Raw genomic sequence first — 6155 nt, forward strand, 5'->3', positions numbered from 1 at the left:
CTTACATTTCTGGGTCATTGTTACCTTAATAGAAGTAAAAAGATGACAACAATAAAGATTAAAATCTCCTTGAGTTTTATCTCATCAGTATATGAAAAAAAGCCTTAAAGATATAACCTTGTAGTAAAGGGATTTGTGCCGTATCTTATGATGTATAGAAAAAGGTTAGTAACAATTTCTGTTCAGAGAAAAATGTATTAATACTTAACTGTATGGAATCTAAAACTCTTGCTAAATTTACTGTTTAAATTCAGTGCATTATCTCAGAGGGAGGTTTTCAGAATTTTATCACTGGGTACGGTATTTGCTGTAGTTCTTAAGCTTTTTTTAAAAATCATGAGTTGATGGTAAATTTGGATATATTGCTTTTATTGTGTAATACAATTGTCCCTTTTTTTAGTGATAGTTGTTTGATTCTGGTATTGTTCCCTGACTAGAATTCATTCTTGGTTTAAACTCAGTATGTGCATGGGATATTATAGTTAAAGTACCTTCGGTTTTTGTTTATTGAATTATAAGTTTGGTTTTTTGGGCGAATCAGGAACTGGTGATTTGATGAGAGAAATATACCATTGATTTTCTTTTTATTTTCCTTATCATTTTGGTATAAAATTTATAGGGGTCTCATAAAGCATTTTGGTAAACACTTTTACTATTTCTGTTATTTGTAAAGTCTTGTTCAAGATTGGTATTACTTTTTTTCGCATTATATGGGAAAATTCGTGACTTCAGGCACCAGCATGCAGTATTCATTTATAGGAAGATATTTCGTTATAGACACAGTTTATTTATACACTAAAAGTCAATTGAGATTTTCTAAGTTTTATTGTTTATTAGGGTATGTTTTCCTTGGTATTCTCTCTTTTCATGCATCAAACTTTTTTAGGATAAAGTTGTTTATATAATTATATGTGTCACCAAGAAATGGCATGAGAATTTCCTTTTTGCATTGTTGATACTGAATATATGCTGATGCTTCTTCATCTTTTTTTTTCCCTTAATCATTCCAGCCAGAATGGAATGTCCAAAACTTTTAAAAAATCTTCTCTATTATTTCTTTACTATCACCCACAGACTTCATTTTTATTGTTTCATTTCTATTGGTTTGTTACTGAGTTACAGATTTCCCATCACCATTTTGAGATGTATTTCTCTATCACAAATTTCAGGATTTGGGGATTTATCACTATAAATGTTCCTTTAGCCACACATACTATTGTATCTCACACTTTGTAACAGCTTCATGAAAATATACTTGAGATTAAATAAACTTTGCAAATTTGAATTGAACAATACAAGTTTTGACATTTGCATATATATTTGGTAAACTACCACTAGAATCAAAATATTGTACATATTCATCCCTTCACTCAAGTTTCCTGGTACAATTTTGCATTTTTCCTTCCTGTTTCTGCTCACACCTCCCTTCTTTTCCGTGGTGTGTACATTATTGTATACGTTTTAGTGTGGACTTACATTTTTACTTTCTTGGATGACATGAAGGCATGATATGGCTAGATCACATGATAGGTGTACACATATGAAAGAAAACAAGGGATCCACTATAGTGTTGTTCCTTGGCTTCGGAGGTTCCTATTCCATTTTCGTTAGTCTCTCTACCTTCCAAAGTACTTTTATATTCGTTTTTATGTGTACTGTCAAGGATTTTTAGTTGTATTTGGGGAGGAAAGTATATCTACATCTCCTGGGAAACAGATGCCCAACTTCTTTTTTAGCCAAATAATCTGTACAAGTAATGGATTCTTTTTTATTTATTTTAATTTTTGCTGTCACTTGCTGAATTTCTTTTAATGTAATTCATTTTCTCGTTAATATTTCTTTAGTTTCAAGCATGTGTTAAGTACAGGTGACCTACTAGAGTTAAATATTGGAGGAAAGCCTAGCGGGAAAACAGGCAAGAAAATAGAGAGTATATTGGAGAAAATAAGTTTTGTGACAGTTATCCAGTATAAATGGTTATGTAGTAATAGTAACTAGAATATTATCTATACTTTTTTGTGTTATATTTAGTAGTTGCTCACGGGATTTTTATTTAAATTCTTCCCTTTTCATCTCCATAGAAGTACGTGGTATCACTTCCTGTAAATGTCACCTCACTACACTATAATGTTGCGTATGCTACCTTTCCTTTGTGTTTTTGTTCTGTAGTTTATATCAATAATATCATTTATCATTTTTTTGTTTTAAAGAGTCAGATGTCAGAAAAAGTCAAATATCTCTCCAAAATAATAGAAAACACTAGTCTTTTATGTTTATCCATTTCTTTTCCCTATGTAGTGTTCTTCATGCCTTCTTGTAGCCCTGTCGTTCTTAGTTTTCATTAGGTGTCCTTTCCCTTCAGCCACCCAAACAAGTCCTCTCATTTCCAATACCTCAGAATGTGACTTTATTTGAAAATAGGGTCTTTGTAGATTTCCTCAACTTAAGATGAAGTCAGTAGGGTAGGCTTTAATCGAGTGTGACTGGTGTCCATTAAAGGAGCGGGGCTTGAATTTGAATATAGACACAGATATGCATGGACAAAAGACTGTAAAGATATGCCTAGGGAGAATGCTACGTAAAGGTGGAGTATTTAGAATAATTATGTACAAAGGAACGCCAGAGATTGCTGGGAAGAAGCCAGGAAGGATTTTCCTACAGGTTTTAGAAGGCACATGGTCCTGTCTGCAGGTTGATACCAGATTTCTGGCCTCAAGAGCTGTGAGACAATAAATTTCTATTTTTTTCAAGTAGTCTAGTTTATGGTATTTTTTATAACAATCCTAGGAAACTAATACATTCATGAAGCATGATTTGTATTATATTTGGCTAGCAGAAAACTGTCTCATGTTGGCTTATCTGGATATTATTTCACTTTCAGTTTGGAAGGGTGATTTTATTGAATAGAAAACTCAGGGTTGAAAGTTCTATCTTTGCACTCACTGTAAAAGAGATGCTCCATTTTTCACTGATTATCCATGGTTTGTGTGGATGAGGCAGTCAACATTTAAATAATTACTGCATAGGTAATATTTATGTCTTTGAAGCTTTTTGTGGATATACATTTTTTTAATACACTAAAAATGCTTTACATCTTAGATAACTGTCAAATATATAGTTTACTAATGATAAAAATGATAAAAACAGAGAGAGGAGCAAACCATAAGAGACTCTTGAATACCAAGAACAAAGTGAGGATTGCTGGAGGGGAGGTAGGTGGGGGAATGGACCAAATAGATGATGGACATTAAGGAGAGCACTTTTTGGGATGAGCACTGGATATCATATATAACAGATGAGTCATTGGGTTCTATTCCTGAAGCCAAGACTACACTGTATGTTAGCTAACTTGAATTTAAATTAAAAAATATATACATATGTATAGTTTACTAATGAAATATTTCTAAAATGTCACTAGTTATAAAAAATGATTCCATTTATGTAAAAAGGTTAACTTTTGATCAACAATAACAAAAAAAGCTGCAGAAAAGGACTATAATCAAAAAGAACCAATTCTTTCTTAGTATAATATATAAATATATCTGTATTATTTGTATACAAATAAAAGTAATGTCAGTACACTTATAAGTACAATATCCAGGATATTTAAATTATTATTTCTGATCTGATTCTATCATTGATCTGGATGTGACCATATATAAGACCTGGTGAAATGTCTTGATAACAAATAATGGAATGACACTTTTCTTAAATATCGAAATAGTTTACTTTGTATCTACCATAGTTATATAGAGCATATATTTATATAGTAAATATACATCAGAATCAATTTGGTATCAAGCAGTATATAGAACATAATTGACAGCAATAAGGATTTATGTGTAATTATGTATGCATGTATATATATTTTGGCATATAATTTTGTTAATGATTATGAAATGATACATACGTTAAAAATGTATATCAAAGAATATATTAGTAATTAATGTATATAGGTAATTACTGTCTTAACTATACTTAATATTCAGTGTAAATAAAGTAACAAGGTACTTTTTTAAAATTTTGATACCAGGTTATTGATGGAATGCAAAATGGCAATGAGTTTTGGAAAGTATGTTTTTGAAAAAGTTGTGAATTTCCTTACAGATTTACAGAGTAGTGGGCTTTTTGGAACTGTATCTGACATAGCTACTCACACATGTGCGTTGAAGTATGGACAGAAAATAGTAAGAACAGCTCTTTTTTGGTAAATTATGTGGTGTCCATACTACGATGCCACTCAGCTTCTACTACTAATCATGTACACGTTAAATATTTGAAGAAGGCATCTCCAAGATATATTGTTAATGAAAAAGAAACTAAATATAATTTACTCACAGATATGTGTATAATTATGTAAATAGGTTATTGATGTAGATAAATGTCTGTTTATATCTATTTATATACACACTTAACTGCTCATCACAATTACTTCTGAAGAGGTATATTTGTTAGCTGTTTTGAAAATTTTGCACTGTGTACATGGAATAGATCTTTGTCCCAGAATATATATATATTAAAAATTAATCACATGATAATGGCATCTTTCTAATGATTTTTGAAATATATACTCTTGCCTTTTCTATTTCCAAGTACAGAATGGAATCAGAAGTTAGGTATACTCTTTGCTTTCTATTTTAAAGTTCAGAATGGAATAAGAAGTTACTCTTACAGATAGCTGGTTTAGAAAAGAGAAGGGAAAAATAAAAATACAAACACGGTATGAGGAGAAATAATATCCTTATGAGCCCTTTATAAGAAGCTAACCTCTAATTAGTCAGTGAGATCATTAAACTAGAGACATTAAACTAGGTAAAATAATCATAGACAATAGTGTTTTTATCATTCCATCAATTAAATGTCACATGTATGATAAAGGACTTCTGTTGCCAGGATAGTAGAAACATTGACAACAGTGATCAGGGTTAAAACCCTTTCAAATTTCATCTGATTCACATATGGAAAAAGCCTAAAAACATAACCTTGTCATGTAGGGTTTTGTGCCATTTATTATGATGTATATAAAAAACTTAGTAATAATTTGCTATTAGAAAATATTTACTATTAAAAAATGCTAACGTTTAACTGTATTGAATCCAGCTGTTTTCCTAAATTTTCTGTTTAATTCAGTGTGATATCTCTAGAATGCTTTTATGTAATCTGGAAATAAAAATATCAACTCTCTGATTAAAGGTGATTTAGTATCTTCCTTTCCAATAGTTAGGCTTAAAAATTTTTTTTCTTTTTTTATTTCCTTGGCTGTGATCTTTTTAAAATGTTTAATAGAACTGGTGATTGTAAGTGATTCCTTTTCTCTTTCTGATGGCATTGGCATTTCTCTTATCATAATCTTACCATTTGGTATCAAGTTAATAAGGGTCTCATAAAACATTTTGAGAAAGCATTTTTACTGGAATGCTGTGTGTCCCATGGCTGGTGAGTGTACTGGAAACATTACTCAGTTGCCTAGCTTTTAGCTACTCCTTTCTGGTTAGCATCTTGGGTTTTCAGTCTGATTTGAGGAAAAATATCATGTGGGAAAATGATCCAGATTTGGTTCTCACCCTCTTTGCTGGCTGTCTTCCCCTCCCTGAGATCTATTCTTTTCAGTGCTTGATTATTTATTTGGGTTTACAGTATTTTCAAATGGATGTCTTATATTTTTGCATATTTCAATTTTCTGTATGTTAAGAATTTAAAACACTGATTAAACTTTTTTCTTGGGATAATTGTATATTGACTTACAGATGAAAAAAATAATACAGAGGCACTCAGTATACTTTTTGCCCATTTCTAACCAATTTAACTTGTTTCAAAATTAGAGTGAAATATCCCTATCAGAGTATTCACTTTGATACAGTGAAGACACAGATAACATATCAGTCATCACAAACAATTGTGTTGCTCTTGGAGACATACCCATTTTGCTCATCTCTTCCTATCTCTGAATTCTGGCAACCACTGATCTGCCCTTCAATGCTAAATTATTCCATTTTGAAATTTTATTTATTTATTTATTTATTTATTTATTTATTTATTTATTTTTATAGTTTATTGTCAATTTGGTTTCCATATAACAGCCAGTGCTCATCCCCACAAGTGCCCTCCTCCGTGCCCATCACTCTCTTCCCCTCCCCCCCATCAGTCCTCAGTTT

Source organism: Hyaena hyaena, unplaced genomic scaffold, assembly GCF_003009895.1.
Source record: "Hyaena hyaena isolate Hyena2069 unplaced genomic scaffold, ASM300989v1 scaffold_1272, whole genome shotgun sequence".
NCBI lineage: Eukaryota > Metazoa > Chordata > Mammalia > Carnivora > Hyaenidae > Hyaena > Hyaena hyaena.